Source organism: Aythya ferina (genome assembly GCF_964211825.1).
Source record: "Aythya ferina genome assembly, chromosome: 1".
Lineage (NCBI taxonomy): Eukaryota > Metazoa > Chordata > Aves > Anseriformes > Anatidae > Aythya > Aythya ferina.
The window spans coordinates 49,745,816-49,762,097 of record NC_140296.1 but is presented as its reverse complement, the minus strand read 5'-3'; the positions used below and the strand labels follow the sequence as shown (position 1 = coordinate 49,762,097).

The 16,282-nt window shown below is 39.3% G+C and overlaps 1 long non-coding RNA gene across 1 annotated transcript in view; it reads left to right on the top strand.

The window, feature by feature from the left end:
• Nucleotides 1-4,628, top strand: part of LOC311430310 — a 215,896-nt gene extending 211,268 nt beyond the window's left edge. Inside the window, exon 2 of the long non-coding RNA XR_014688690.1 lies at nucleotides 3,758-4,628. This is a non-coding gene — a long non-coding RNA (uncharacterized lncRNA). The remainder of the gene's footprint in view (nucleotides 1-3,757) is intronic.
• The last annotated feature ends 11,654 nt before the right edge of the window (nucleotides 4,629-16,282 follow it).

Below are 16,282 nucleotides of genomic sequence, written 5' to 3'. Positions count from 1 at the left end.
TTCTGAAATTCTGTTTGCCTGGCTTTATATTAATTTTCCTTTAACCTAGTTTTTTTCTTCCTCTTTCACAAACCTCACCGTCTAATCTTTTTTTCCAGGGTCTCAGGTTTCATTTTGCAGCTGGTGAACTATCCCAACCCATTTCATGTTTGTAATTAACAAGGCTATGCATTAATTCTGTCCATGTAGGGAGGTAGACGTGACTAAGAGCATTACAAGCAGCATTGCCTGGTGCATCATTACTCTCTGTGTCTCTTTTTATTCACTCCCGTGTTGTAGCTAGATAGGGGTTTAAGAATTGCTGGGGCTCCACTAATCAGTGGTTTTAACATTATAAAATTTACTGTAGCGGATTGTGGAATAACTTAAGGTTCTTGTTCGTACGTGGCTTGTATGAAAGTGGCTTTTGTGAAGGCTGTAAAGAACTTATCTGTAAATTTAATGCGAATTACAGAGGGTTCACCTCACACCAGGGTGTCTATTCCCCCAGTCCAATAAGCTACTCGGCTGGTGATAAAATGGGGTTTATCTGCTGTTCTGGGTCCTTGCAGTGATTTTACATGGCAAGGTTTTGGTAGTGGGGGGCCATAGGGGTGGCTTCTGTGAGAAGAATCTAGAAGCTGCTCCATGTTAGATAAAGGCCTTGCCACTAGCCAGAACCTTGGCCATAACCAGGCCAATATGCGATGTTGTTTGCACCTCTGCAAGAACATATTTAAGAAAGGGAAAAAAAAAAAAAAAAAAAAAAAAAGAAAAAAGATGGGAAACAGCAAACATGGGACAAACATTCATTAGGACATGGGCCCTAATGGGATGCACCCATGAGATGACAAATGTCATTCTCAATAAACATTGAGGAAGGCCAAAGTCACTATTATCTTAAGACGGGCAAAAAGGAATAGCCAGGGAACTACAAGCTGGTCAGCCTCACCTCAATCCCTGGAGCAGCTAACCCTGGAAACCTTTTTCAGGCATATGAAGGAGAAGAAAAGCATCAGAGTAGTCAGCATGTATTTAGATCCAGGTTCAGAGTTACTAGTTTTCTCTAATGACAAGAAATTCAATAACAAATGAGAGGTAAGCACAGTGAAAAAGCTCAAAGTAGTTGTATGTTGAGCCAGCTCAGATCCAAAAGGAGTATGACTATGATGGCATTGTTTCATTAGCTTCATTGTTTACAAGTCCAGAAATAGATCTTTAATCCAACTATAAAGCTGAGCAGTATCATGCGATATGAGTGTCAGAAACAGTAATAAACAATTAATAAGTAATAACTACCATGAAAATGCTCTGTTCATTTTAGTAAAGTGCAACATTTAGGGTTTAAGAAAAATATAACATAAGGCAGACATCTAAGAAATAGAATAGGTAATAAAATTCTATTGTTTTTACAAGAGGTAGATCATACTGGACTAATGTAGTATGTGTCAATAATAAAAGACTTATTTCTACCTACAGGAAATGTGGTAGATCACTTCACTCTCCAAGATTAAAATATTTTCTATAATGTCAGACAGGATAGGAAAAAATAAGAATTAATTGACAGCTTCCAAAGTGATTGACAGCTATATCAAACGAAGTTAGAAGCAGGTAACACTGAAACAAGTAATATGAGGCTGAAGTGAGATAACCAGTAAACTAGCTATTTCTGGGAAATACATTGACATTTCTGTGAAATATATTGACAAAGCTCATTAGTACATACAATACATTGGGTATGTACTAATGAACTTTGCTTTTGAGACAGACTGGAAAGTCATTATCTTTAAGTTCTCAATGCTGAAGACTGAGATATAATATACAAAGAACTTTGTAAACCTGGATGAAGGACTGAAAACAATAGAAATAATAATTAAAAAAAAATGTTGACAAAGGGGCTAGCAACAAAAATGACTGAACTAGGAGAAAATTATTTATTCGGAAATTACTAGGATGGAAAATTGTCTACTTCCAGAACTTTATCACAGTGTGACAAAGAAGTCAGTTCAGGCAAGAGGAAATCATGGGATTTTTCCAACAAGGTAGTTTAAACAGACAGTTGGGCTTATTGCTGCTTCTGGTCAAAGTAATGTTGGAGCTTTCCATAGAATACACTATATAGTTCTAATCATTTATAGTTCAAGAAGGATCAATTCAAACTGTGTTTGTACTAAGAAAGATTAATAGGATGAAATAGAATTTTATAAGTAGAAACTAAATTAATTTTAATTTCATTAGTATAGAAAAAAAAATACAACAAATGCTAAGTGGGAATGTGATTGCTGTCTAAATCTATAAAAAAGTACTGTTTAAAATGAAAGTAAGAGCATAAATAAATTATGTAGGAAAAAAAAAAAAAAAAGTTAGGGATTATCAGAAAGCTTTTTTCCCACCAGAGAAGTTCTGGAGCAGTCTTCTCGCAGGACTTCTGAGACCTAAAGATAAGCGGTTTTCAAATGTAGATATGTATGAGAATTTAAATTTAAAAAACAAAAACAAACAAACAAACAAACAAACAAAAAAAGGGTTTTCTGTAACATTAGAAGACATGGATCAGTAGCTCAAAATACCCTTTGTTAGTACAAAATACCTGACATTAAGCGATAACTCAAGCATAGGTCATGAGGACTACTAGGTTTTTCGTTTACACTGGTGTTTAATTATTTTGAAACAAAGTTATAACTTGAAGGATTTTACATCTGGTTCTTGAGAAAAGCAGTGAGACCCTAGAATATATTTTTACTTTCCTGACACTGAACCTGAGTTGTTCTTCATTGACTGCTACTGTAATTGCCCCTGTGAGAAAACTCCCATTAATTTCCAGTGGTGAAAAGATAGCTTTAGGAAATCTCATCAACAATTTTGTCTTGAATACAAATACGATACATGAATTGAGTTTGTTACAACCACATTAGATGTGGCTGTGTGACAGTTCTTCACAGCTTGAAAAAAAACAAACAGCTGAGTAATAAAATCATGTCTATGCTTTACAGAAAGATATATAAAGCTATACAGATAGATGTTATAAATTTGCTGCAATATATCCTGTTATTCTGAAGCATTTCAATCCTAATTGCATAAACATGACACAAACCTTTCATGTCTACTATTCTATGGTAGGATAGGTATGGCTTGTAGCAAAATGTGGAACACAGATGAAATCAATAACAAAATCGAGTACCTGAACACATATATTCAGTGCAATATTAGATGTCTTTGGTACCCAACAAATCCCCTTAGGGCTGATATATATGACACCATGTATACAGAAGATAGTCATCTCTGTAATGACAGCTGCAAGACAGATAGGAAGAAGAAAATCATCTAATATAGCACAACACACCTATATCCATGTTTTTAAATCATTTCCCAAAATTGTCTTTTAGGTTATTTTTTTTAAAAAAAAAAAAAAAAAAAAAAAAGTAATACTACAAAGATTTTTATTTACTTTAATAGAAACTTGTCCTCACATCCTTACATAAAGACTGCAATCCACTACAAAAGAAAAAAAAAAAAAAAAAAAAAAGAGCAACAAGAAAGCAAAGCAAACAAAAAACACAGAAACACAGCATTTCTTTCACAAATGAAAACTTCCCAAAACAATCATTAGAAAGAGTATTACTTGTAATATATCATATCACATTTTATATGTAACAATATAATGAAACGAGGGAAAGGCTGTGGATGTGGTCTACCTTGACTTCGGTAAGGCTTTTGACACCGTTTCCCACAATATTCTCCACAAGAAACTGGCTGCTCTTGGCTGGGACTGGCGTAGGCTTGTCGTGGTTCCGCTCGAGTGGGCAGCCGAGCTCCACCACAGCTGCTCTCTCACTCCCCCTCCTCAAAGAGGAATGGGGAGAAAATATGTAAAAAGGGCTCAAGGATTGAGATAAGGACGAGAAAATCACGCAATAATTATTGTAACGGGTAAAACAGACTCGGCATAAGGAGATAGTAAGATTTATTGCCTACAACTAACAAGCGAGAGAAGTGAGAAAACAAAGGGAAAAAAAAACAAAAGCACCTTCCCCCCATCCACCCTCTTCCATCTCCTCCCCCCGAGCGGCGCAGGGGAACGGGGGAATGGGGGTTATGGTCAGTCTACAGCACTTCTTCTCTGCCGCTCCTTCTCGATCACTCTCGTCCCCTGTGCTGTGGGGTCCCACCCACGGGATGCAGTCCTTGATGAACTGATCCGGCGTGGGCTTCCCACAGGCAGCAGCTCTTTCAGAACTGCTCCAGATATGGGTCCGTACCACGGGGTCCACCCCTCAGGAGAAAACTGCTCCAACCTGGCTCCCCTACGGGCAGCAGCTCCTGCCGGGTCACCTGCTCCTGCGTGGGCTCCTCTCCACGGGCTACAGGTCCGGCCCGGAATCTGCTCCGGCAGGGGTCTTCCACAGGCGGCAGCCTCCGTCGGTGCAGGGCCACCTGCTCCACCGTGGTCTCCTCCACGGGCTGCAGCGTGGAACCCTGCTCCACCGTGGTACTCCATGGGCTGCAGGGGGACATCCTGCTTCACCATGGTCCTCACCACAGGCCGCAGGGGACTTCTGCTCCGGCGCCTGGAGCACCTCTCCCCCTCCTTCTACACTGACCTTGGTGCAAGGCTGTTCTCTCACTCCCTTGACTCTCCCGGCTGCTGTGTGGTGCAGCGTTTTTTCCCTGTCTTAAATATGCTCTCACAGAGGCGCAAAACAACATCGCTTATTGGCTCGGATCTGGAAAACAATGGGGCCCTTCCCAAACATGGGGCAGCTTCTAGATCTTTCTCACAGAAACCACCCCTATGGCTCCCTGCTACCAAAACCTTGCCACGTAAACCCACTACATTCCACCCCTCGCCTCTGTTAAAAGCATATTTAAGATTACTCACAATATACTCTTACTTTACAATTATCACAACAACCTTCACAAAATTCACTTAAATCAAAACGAAAAAGAATTCACCACACCAAAATAAACATAACATCATCACAGCACCGACAAGGTGGACATTTTACACACACACCACCCCTCGTCCCTTCACCACACTAACATATCACAGTTACTGCTTTCTTAATTCTTCACAACTTGTACATTCCTAACAATCATCCTGCACATATTTTTGCCCGTTACTTCTACTAACTATCATCCTTATCTCAAATTCCTTGAGCCCCACGTTGGGCGCCAAAAAGGACTGTGGTGGTTTTACTCAGGTGGGCAGCCGAGCTCCACCACAACCGCTCTCTCACTCCCCCTCTCCTCAAAGAGGAAGGGGGAGAAAATACAACACAGAGAACTCGAGGTTTGAGATAAGAAAGGTTTAATTAAAGGGAAAGGGAATGGGAGGAAAAAAACAGAGACAAAAGAAGCAATCAGTCCGCGCGGAAGCACAGAGAGAGGAAAAATTATTCTCTACTTCCCATCAGCGAGCGGTGTTCGGCCACGTCCTGGGAAGCAGGGCCCCAAACGCGTAGTGGTTGTTCAGGAGGAACAGCCCCCTCCCCCACGAGAGCCCCCCTTTTATTGCTGAGTGTGACATCAGGTGTTATGGAATATCCCTTTGGTTGGTTTAGGTCAGCTGCCCCAGCAATGTCCCCTCCCCATCACTTGCCCACCCCCAGCCTGCTGGCTCTTGGGGGCTTGGAAGGAGTCCTGATGCTGTACCAGCACTATGCAGCAATAGACACAACACTGGAGTGATATCAGTGCTGTTCCAGCTACGAGTGCAGAGTACAGCACTGTGTGGGCTGCTGCAGGGAAAAGGTGACTCCAGCTCAGACAGACCCAACACAAGGCTTTGTTGAGTTATAAACTGGCTGGATAGCCGGGCCCAAAGAGTTGTGGTGAATGGAGTCAAATCGAGTTGGAGGCCGGTCACTAGTGGCGTTCCCCAGTGCTCGAACTGGGGCCGGTCCTCTTTAATATCTTTATCAATGATCTGGATGAGGGGATCAAGTGCACCCTCAGTAAGTTCACAGATGACACCAAATTAGGTGCATGTGTCGATCTGCTCAAGGGCAGGAAGGCTCTGCAGGAGGATATGGATAGGCTGGACCGATGGGCTGAGGCCAACTGCATGAAGTTCAACAAGGCCAAGTGCCGGGTCCTGCACCTGGGGCGCAATAACCCCAAGCAGAGCTACAGGCTGGGAGATGAGTGGTTGGAGAGCTGCCAGGCAGAGAAGGACCTGGGAGTGATGGTGGATAGTCAGCTGAATATGAGCCAGCAGTGTGCTCAGGTGGCCGAGAAGGCCAACGGCATCCTGGCTTGTATAAGAAGCAGTGTGGCCAGCAGGGCTAGGGAAGTGATTGTCCCCCTGTACTTGGCTCTGGTGAGGCCGCACCTCAAGTACTGTGTTGGGCCCCTGTGGTGGTTTTACACTTGGGCCTGTGAAGCCCAAGCAGGGCCTCAATGCACATAGCCAGTGTTCAAGAGGAGGACCAACGTCTTCACAACGAGAGCCCACCCCTCCCCTCTTCTTCCTGTTTCCACCTTTTATCGCTGAGTGTGACACCACATGGTATGGAATATCCCTTTGGTTGGTTTAGGTCAGCTGCCCTGGTGATGTTTCTCTCCTCACTTTTTTGCCCACCCCCTAGGAGGGTTAAAGAGAGGCCCAATGCTGTGCCAGCACTGCTCAGCAGCAGACACAACACTGGTGTGATAACACTGCTGTTCCAGCTAAAAGTGCAGAGTACAGCACTGTATGGGCTGCTGCAGGGAAAGTTAACATCCCAGCCAGACCCAGTACAACCCCTCGCTACAAGAAGGACATGGAGGTGCTCGAGCAAGTCAAGAGAAGGGCAACGAAGCTGGTAAGAGGTCTGGAGAACAAGTCTTTTGAGGAGCAGCTGAGGGAGGTGGGCTTGTTCAGCCTGGAGAAAAGGAGGCTCAGGGTGACCTTATCGCTCTTTATAAGTACATTAAAGGAGGCTGTAGTGAGGTGGGGGTTGGTCTGTTCTCCCACGTGCCTGATGACAGGACGAGGGGGAATGGGCTTAAGTTGCGCCAGGGGAGGAGGTTTAAGTTGGATATTAGGAAGAACTTCTTTACCGAGAGAGTTGTTAGGCATTGGAACAGGCTGCCCAGGGAAGTGGTGGAGTCGGTGGAGTCACCATCCCTGGAGGTCTCTAAAAGACATTTAGATGTAAAGCTTAGGGATATGGTTTAGTGGAGGACTTTTTAGTGTTAGGTCAGAGGTTGGACTCGATGATCTTGAGGTCTCTTCCAACCTAGAGAATTCTGTGATTCTGTGATTCTGTGAAATATTAAATAAACACTACTATTAAAATTAAATACTGCTATTGACATCAACATTTAATATGCCATGGATTTGTAATACATTTTGTGATTGTATGAAATAGTAATGTACATACACATATAATAAGAAGAAATAATGTATGATATTAAACTGGTATGATAGGCCTCATCTCCTCTTATTTTAAATCGCTAATCTCTCTATATTTTTTTTTTCATCTTATTTTGGTACTGTTAGTTGCTTTCTAGTCAGTGAGAAGAAACATATTTTTTGAACCAAACTCACCTCTTTTCCTGACTTATGCCCTCGTAAAATAATTTTCGTTCCATAGAGATAGTTCAGAGAATTAGCTCAGTTTATACTATTTGCATTATAGACTTCAGCATTTGGTCAAACAGATTACACCTCTAGCAGTCTGCTAAATTCTAGGCTTGATAATTATATTTCTTCTATTCTGTGCATTTGGCATTTGTATCCAAATTGTGTTTGTTCTCATTACATTTAATGACCATTATTAAAGTCGATGACACTGAACAGGTATGACTGAAGTTTTATTGTTTTTTGTTTTAAATCCCCCCTACACGAACCTCTTGTCATGAATTTCCAATGGACTGTCTCTTTCAAATGGATGAGACCTTTGGAATTGCAGGTAATGAAAATCTCCTTGCTGAAATACACAAATATTAAATTTGACTGTCCACAGTTCACTAATATCAGCAGGGTCTCCCAGTTTCAATTTTGTTGAACTAATTCATGTCACTTCAAATTTTGTTACATCTTGATTCTTCATTCCATAATTAATTACTTGAGCAGTGTGGGTATGCACTGGATACTGAAAGATTAAAGCCTGTTTTTCTACATCTCAGTTCAGACTCAGTAGCAACAAGATGTTCTGAAGCCAGTTCTTCCATCTAGATACTGAGAATTTAGTTCTGAAATTTTGGTAAAATAATTTGTCTGTCCTTGTAGCTATTTACAATTTAAAGTCATAAATTAATCTGTAATACTATCATTGATCTTTTTCTGTAAAGTTATATCCGTCTTCTTCTTCTTCTTCTTCTTCTTCTTCTTCTTCTTCTTCTTCTTCTTCTTCTTCTTCTTCTTCTTCTTCTTCTTCTTCTTTTTCTATTTTATTTTTATTTCCCTTTGCAACACAGTGTATGTGAATGTTAATTTCCAGATATTTTTGCAGATGTATGAATAGAATCATAGAATCATAGAATCATAGAATATCCTGAGTTGGAAGGGAACCTTAAGGATCATCAAGTCCAACTCTTGACACCGCACAGGTCTACCCAAAAGTTCAGACCATGTGCCTAAGTGCACAGTCCAATCTCTTCTTAAATTCAGACAGGCTCGGTGCAGTGACCACTTCCCTGGGGAGCCTGTTCCAGTGTGCAACCACCCTCTCTGTGAAGAACCCCCTCCTGACGTCCAGCCTAAATTTCCCCTGCCTCAGCTTAACCCCGTTCCCGCGGGTCCTGTCACTGGTGTTAATGGAGAAAAGGTCTCCTGCCTCTTGACACCCCCTTACGAGGAAGTTGTAGACTGTGATGAGGTCTCCCCTCAGCCTCCTCTTCTCCAGGCTGAACAGGCCCAGTGACCTCAGCCGTTCTTCGTACGTCTTCCCCTCCAGGCCTTTCACCATCTTCGTAGCCCTCCTCTGGACACTCTCCAACAGTTTCATGTCCTTTTTATACTGTGGTGCCCAGAACTGCACACAGTACTCGAATACATGCATTAAAGCAGTTATGAGATTCACAATTTCAATTTACTTGAATACTGGTATATTTTCAAAATCTAAATGCAATGAATCCACCAAGTAAGATAAAAAGGTTTACATTATATTTGATGACTGATAGTATAGCTTTCAAAATTGCATAGTAAAACCTTATTCTATTATTTATATAATATATAAATATAAATTAATATAAATCAATATAATATAAAATAATATAAATTAATATGATATGATATGATATGATATGATATGATATATAAAATAATATATATATATACACACATATATACATATATAACGTTATATATATATATTATATATATTTTTATATAGGATAATTCCATTAAATGACATTTTTGAGAAAAGTTAAAATACACCAGTCAAAACAATGAATATTGTTTCCTACAGAAAACAGGAAAGGAATGTTTTTGACTATCTCAGCTTCCTTGGGAATGAATGGTGGTACAATGTAAATCTTGGACAACATGGCTGTGGATTTGCTAGTGAAATAAATGTGTTGAGAATAGAACATGATAGTATTATTTATTAGCAGTGCTATGACTATGTTGAATACATAGGAACAGAGGAACAGATCGTTATAGATTTAGGAATAATGTTTAAAAGAGTGCAGACCACTACATTTGCATCTTTAAAGGTTGTATATATTCTAGAGGATTCAGAGAAGGAAAGAATATATCAGGCCCTGAAGGCACCATGAGCCCTAGGTGTCCCTGTCCAGCCTTTCCAGACTACCCTACGCAGGTCCCAAAAGTTGGAGCTGTCAGCCCCTGCTCCAGAAACACACAGTAGGGCCAGTCTCCAGCTCCCCACAGACTTGCCGTGCCCTGCAAGTAAGTCCCAGTGAGCTGGGCCCACGCACAGGCCCACACTCTAGCCCAGCCTCAGCCCATATCCAGGGAGGTACCTAATGCCTAGGGCTGGGACTGCTCTGGTGCCCAAAGCTTCCCTGATCCTCAGCTGGGCAGTAGGGTGGGCCTTGGCTGCCAGCTCCTGCCCTGCTGCCCCAAGGAGCCCCTACTGCTCCCAGTGCCGCAGTCCCAGAAAGATACTGATCCGCACTGTGAACTAACTAAAATTTATAAGAGCAAACTTAAGTTTTATATACTATAAAATCTTAATTAATCTTAATTAATATGTTTTGTGTCTAGACTCCCTAAAGTGTCTGAGAAATTAACATGGAACATAGGACCTTGGAGAGACAATTGTGTTCTCCTGGGGCAGCAGCTAGAGGCTAGGAAGGCTACTCAACAGGTTTAAAGTTACACCAGATGCCTATTAGATTGTGAGTGAAGCACCATCAGAATCTGGTCTAGTAGTGGTTTGGCTCCTTTTATTTAGCTGGAAAGAGACAGACACTTTGTGAGAACAATTCACAGAATCACAGAATTGCTGAGGTTGGAAGGGACCTCTGGAGATCGTCTCATCTAACCTCCCTGCCAAGCAGGGTCACCTAAAACACATTTCACAGGATATGTGCAGGTGGGTTTTGAATATCTCTAGAGATGGAGACTCCACAGCCTCTCTGGGAAACCTTATTCCAGTGCTCTGTCACCCACACAGTAGGGATGTTTTTTCCTCCTGTTCAGATGGAACTTCTTGTATTTCAGTTTGTGCCTCCTGTCCTGTCACTGGGCACCACTGAATCCATAGTCTGGCCCTATCTTCTTGACACCCTCCCTTCAGATACTTAGACACATTGGTAAATCCCTTCTCAGTCCCTTTACCAAACTAAACAGGCCCAGCTCTCGCAGCCTCTCCTTGTATGGCAGATGATTCAGTCACCTGATCATTCTAGTAGCTTCGACTCACTCCAATAACTCCATGTCCCTCTTGTACTGGGAAGCCCAGACCAGACACAGTACTCCAGGTGTGACCTTACCAGGGCTGAGTAGAGGGAGATGATCACCTCTCTCAACCTGCTGGCAACACTTTTCCTAATGCACTCATTCATCCCATCTTCAACTAGTAACTGTTTCCCTCAGCACCAGTAGCAGACTATATAGAAGACTATATGGTATCATTCTACAATTAATTTAAACTCTAATGAGTAGTCTTCATGATTTACCTATTCTGATGTTTCTCTTTCATGTCTGATAGGGAAGAATGATCTCCATGCCCTTTTCCATCTTCTTCTCAATTTATTATAATAATGTTCATAAATAATCGTATCTGAACTTCACATTACTTTTAGGGATACTTTGATTTCTGTAATAGTTAAAACTTTTTTTTCTTTTTCTTTTTGTCAAATGAAAGTAGATCAAATGTCTTATTTATTTGTACAGTTTAAGTAAATCCATCCTATGATTTTATTGGTTTTGACCTTTTCTCTATCTCTATCCTGTGACTTTCCCCGAAGTAATAGCGAGGACATTGTACCCAGTGTTCCAGAAGTATAACTGATCTTCAGGTTAGTACAATTTTATAATACAATCCATATCTCTAACTTAAGATCTCCAGAAACAGCGAGAACATTTCTGACATAACTTCCCTCAAATGGTGAAGAAAAGCCATAGGTTGTGTGAAGGTCACTAAAGACATTTTTCTGGTAGCTCTGCTTTCTGTGCATATTAGGGTCAGAAAGTGCCATGAAATAGAAAAATTAACCACTTTTGCAGTGTACATTTAGCAACATACACGGTGTGAATGGCACTTGTCAAGGCACTGCACATGTAAGACTTTTATAAGAATATTAGCATGAACATTATAGGGGAACAAAGCAAGAAAGCAAATGTACATAAGAAAAGCATTTATGCTCTGGAAATAGATATGTAAAAATATTTTTCTTAGATACTTCCTTAGTATTCCAAGCCATCATCATTCAGTAAAGATGTACATGGCAGCCACACAATCTAATTTGAAACAGAAACATTCTCATTTTGTTTGAGACTATAATAAATGAATGATTTATTAGTTGGTGTAAAATGATGTCATTCATTTCTACTGAGACATGAGGATTTATACAAAGCTGAGTAGAAGACCTTAAAACAAAGCAGTATTCCTTGAAATGGCTTGTCTTCCCTTTAATAGTGTTTACTGTATTACTATCCACAAGCTGTTGAACAGTGGCCTTGCATGCCAATAAGCTTTTGATTTATATACCTGAGGATTAAACAAACAAACAAACAAAACCAATGTAGATGAATAGGAAACAGACTCATGACACTTTTCAATTAAAATTTAATATACATTGAAACCTGCTTTGAAAATATCTAGTGTGGGATCATAGTGGATTACTACTGTTTTCACACAAAAGTGGATATAGTTGCCCAATATAGTTTTATAGAAATCTAGTCAATGGTGTTGATCTACCAGAATGAACTGCACTACACTGCATACACTGATGTGGTAACTTCTGTATTTATTTCTGAAGCTGACAGGCAACCTTTTGCTGTGGAGGTGGCAGAAATGATTGAGTTTCCACTCAGCCATGAATTTCAAGGAAAAGGAGCTCATTTACAGAACTTCATTAAAGCATACTTAAAAATACCTGAATCCTACTTAAAAATGTCTAAATGCTTCCAGCAAGATTGTTTGTTCCTACGTAACAAACAATCAACAACTTAAATCTTCTTTGCATAAGGATATTTTTTTCCTTCTTTCAAATTTTTTCAGATTCTATCTGGTTATGATCACTGTGAATGCATGGATCACCTCTTCTCAAATTATAGGCAGCAGTCTTCCACATCTAGTGAATTTGGTTAATTATGGCATCACTTATGAAATGTGCTAATTAGTCCCAATGCGTTAAATAACCAAGTTCAAATTATATTAATTATATTAAATTATATTAATTATATTAAATTATATTATTATATTAAATAACCAAGTTCCTTTATATACTTTATATTTCCTTTCCTATATACTGGACAAGACTATTTTGCTTCAGTATTAGCCCTGTAGGTCTTCTCATAAATTATATCTCTTGACAGCTTCTTCAGGCAAGACAAATTTGTGTCTTAGGTCCTGACAAAGATTAAATCAAAATGACTAAAACATTCTTCTTCAGCAAAGTTCTAAATAAAACTGAAAGTGTAAAAAAAGTTTGTGGCTACATGACAAAAAACAAAAGGTTTACAATGGCAATTGATGCTAAATTTAATCTACTTTTAGTACTGATTACATGTTACTGCTCACATCTGGTCTCTACATTATGACATGCCTTACACCTCTGTTCATCATTGCTGCATTAAAATAAACTGCTATGAAGGCATGTAAGGTTATTTATATAAATTTCATATGCCTAAAATATATGCCTATATTTCTTTCATATGCCTAAAGTCTTAGGATAGTCTGTTAGCTCTGATTATGCCATTCTTATTATTTTCGTGTTTGTCTAGGTCATTTAACATGACAATAAATCCATACACTTTGTGAATGAAAAACTATCCTGTATTCTCATGGTGCTGAACATGACAGAGGTATAAACTTACCAAAGTTTTAGGCATGAGACTTCATAGTTTCACTGGACCCCACTCTGGCAACATTGTTTTTAAATTTGACCATGGCACTAGGATTTAATCATTACTAGTAAAAGAAAAATAGGTTATATTGACTTGATAGTACTGGGTCTCAGGACTTTCTTGGGGTTGTATCAGTCTCTGTTTTTAGCCTGCTTTAACAATTATTTAGTGGTGAAGTCACTATTGCCTGATGTGTTGTAGTTTCTGCTTTATGAATGATAAATACAGTAAAGTTCTGAAAAAAACTAGGGTGCCAGTGTAAGAAACAATAAGCCTTTGTGTCAGATGAATCTGGAGTAGGCTGTAATATAACTTTCAGCTGCGAAGCAAGAAGTCTGTATTAAGAGAGCAAATTCCCTGCTCTGAGAGAAGACTGAGCAGAAAAAAGCCACCACCATGGTTTTCTTACCAGCAATGGTTGGCAATGTGTCACAATTCCCTGTCCCTCTTCTTTAGAAAGACTGAGAAATACAAGTCTTAGCTACAAGATGTACTGAAAGTGTCTGCGTAACACCTAAGAAAATGTGTACACAGTTAATATATCTCTGCTTAACAGTTTGGTCTATAATATTAATGGTGCTTTTCAGTATTAATTAGATAATTTGAAATATTAGACTTTTAAAACTGCAGTTGGACTAACAATAAATTACTGTCTCCATATATACAGTATGTTTCATTTTTCTCATAGCAAGTGTTTTAGTGTGACAATACTTATGGGTGAGGTAAGTGGAAATCCAAGTCAGGTTCCTGTCTTAGCTGTATTGTCATCTGAGATGCCCAGGGAGATAAGATATCCATTTATTACTGTGAGTTATGAGAGAAGCAGCAAGAGATGAACTGGAATGATGTGCTACAGTTTGAAGAGCTCTGCACAACCACTTCTGGGCAATGGATTCAAACCCTTTATGAAAGATGTAGCCCTGCTTGGTATTACTAAAAATGATTTGATATGTAGAAACTCCCATTGGTACCTCCCATCTCAGTCTGGGTCTCTTGCTCTCTGCATCAGAAAGTTCTGTAGAATAGGCTCGTGAAAACTTTCTGGCATATTTTGAAAGAAAAAAAAAAAAAAGAAAAAAAAAAAAGAAAAAAGAAAAAAAAAAAAAAAGAGGTACATCACATTCCTCTGAAAGAACTGAAGAGATACAGCTTGAGTGAAAGGAAATGGCTTGTTATACACTTAAGTAAGTCGTTTAAACTTCACATAAAATTTACTTTATTTCAGCTGTCTCCACGTTGCTGCACTCTGTATAGGTAGGTATTCATGAAACTTCTTGACAGTTTCAGATTGCCCTCAGAGCTTCCTAACTTACTATATGCCTTGTGTAGGAAGACTACACACTGGCACCTACGGGCTAGATGCTATGTTATCAAATGCTGAGTTGCTCAACTTAATTTACTGGAATTAACCATTTCTTCACACTGGTTATATCCATATTTCAAATAAACTCTTATAAATCTATTTGTTTAAAATTCAAAGAGGCAATGCTAATACTTTCTGAAATCTTGAAGTATAATAATCCTGAAGGAATTTTCCATAGCCAGAGGAGTTAATTATAGGAATATATGTTGTATAAAATGTTATCTGTCTAAGAATAACAATGCATTAAAGATCAGGGGGAGACAGCAAAACCCAGCTTATCTATCATGACCTAAATACAGTTCCTGTGTTAAAATTGATAATTCATGCAGGGCTTTAAACAACAATAATAATAATTATTATTATTATTATCCAAGAAATATAGTAAATAAAAGCTGTATTAGGGCAACACTGCATCTCATTTAAGATTTATTGCTAGGAAGAAGTCTGTTACAGTCATTTAGAACATGCTTCTCTTATCATGGATATCATATCTGTGCCACTAATGGGATCCATATCAAGCATGGGCAGCTGAGCACATTTCTGTTGACTTGGTCAGAGCACATAGGATAGAATATGCTCAATATTTTTGTTTGTGTGTTTTTGGTAATTCTTAATTTATGCCTACTACATGAATATAGGATCTGGCCTAGCCTGAGTAGAACAATCAGACAACGCTTGATCCAGAGTAAAAGATATTCTTTTAAGGTTTACTTGTCAAAATTTGAGCAGATCTGAATTAGCTGAGGGAGTCTGTACTAAATCTAAGCCTTGGCCTAGGTAAGCCTAAACCATCATGTGGCCTTGGCTTATATAGGCTGATGCCAGCAACACTGAAGTCAGGTTTGTTGTGTAACAGTGGGCATAGGATGCTTTTGTATAGTAATTTGTCATTTAAATATAAAAATGATGTCAACTGTGCCTTTTTGGTCAACAGGAGTAATTAAGCTGCAGAAGTAGTTGTGGTTTAGAGATACGGATTTGCTAAAGGAGTTCATAGGACTGTGGTTTTCTGATCCTTAGATCCTCACCTTCTCTTTTTGCCCATAAATTTTCCCACTGCTGCAGGACTTTCTACTTCCATCCCATCCCATCCCATCATCTTTATTAAGCAGAATCCGGGTTTAGTTTCCAGACTGATTCCCACAGTGAACTGTGTGTGGAAACACAATGACAGCTGACACCACAAACTGGTGTAAAGTGCAGATTTTACTAATGAATTGTAGTATGAGAGCAAAATAATAATAATAATAATATGGAATAAATCTCTGCATTGTGAGGTATTTTTTATTATTATTTAGTATGAACCTAACAGCTTAACTTGTATGAGATCAGATATATCATCTTTAATCAGTTAGCTAACAGGGAGCCAAATTAGGTGGTGGCTTGGTGTTGCAGATAACTAATGTGTCATCTCTACTGTAACTATCTAGATATTTGCTAGTGTAAGCATAAATATTGTGAAAAGCACAAAG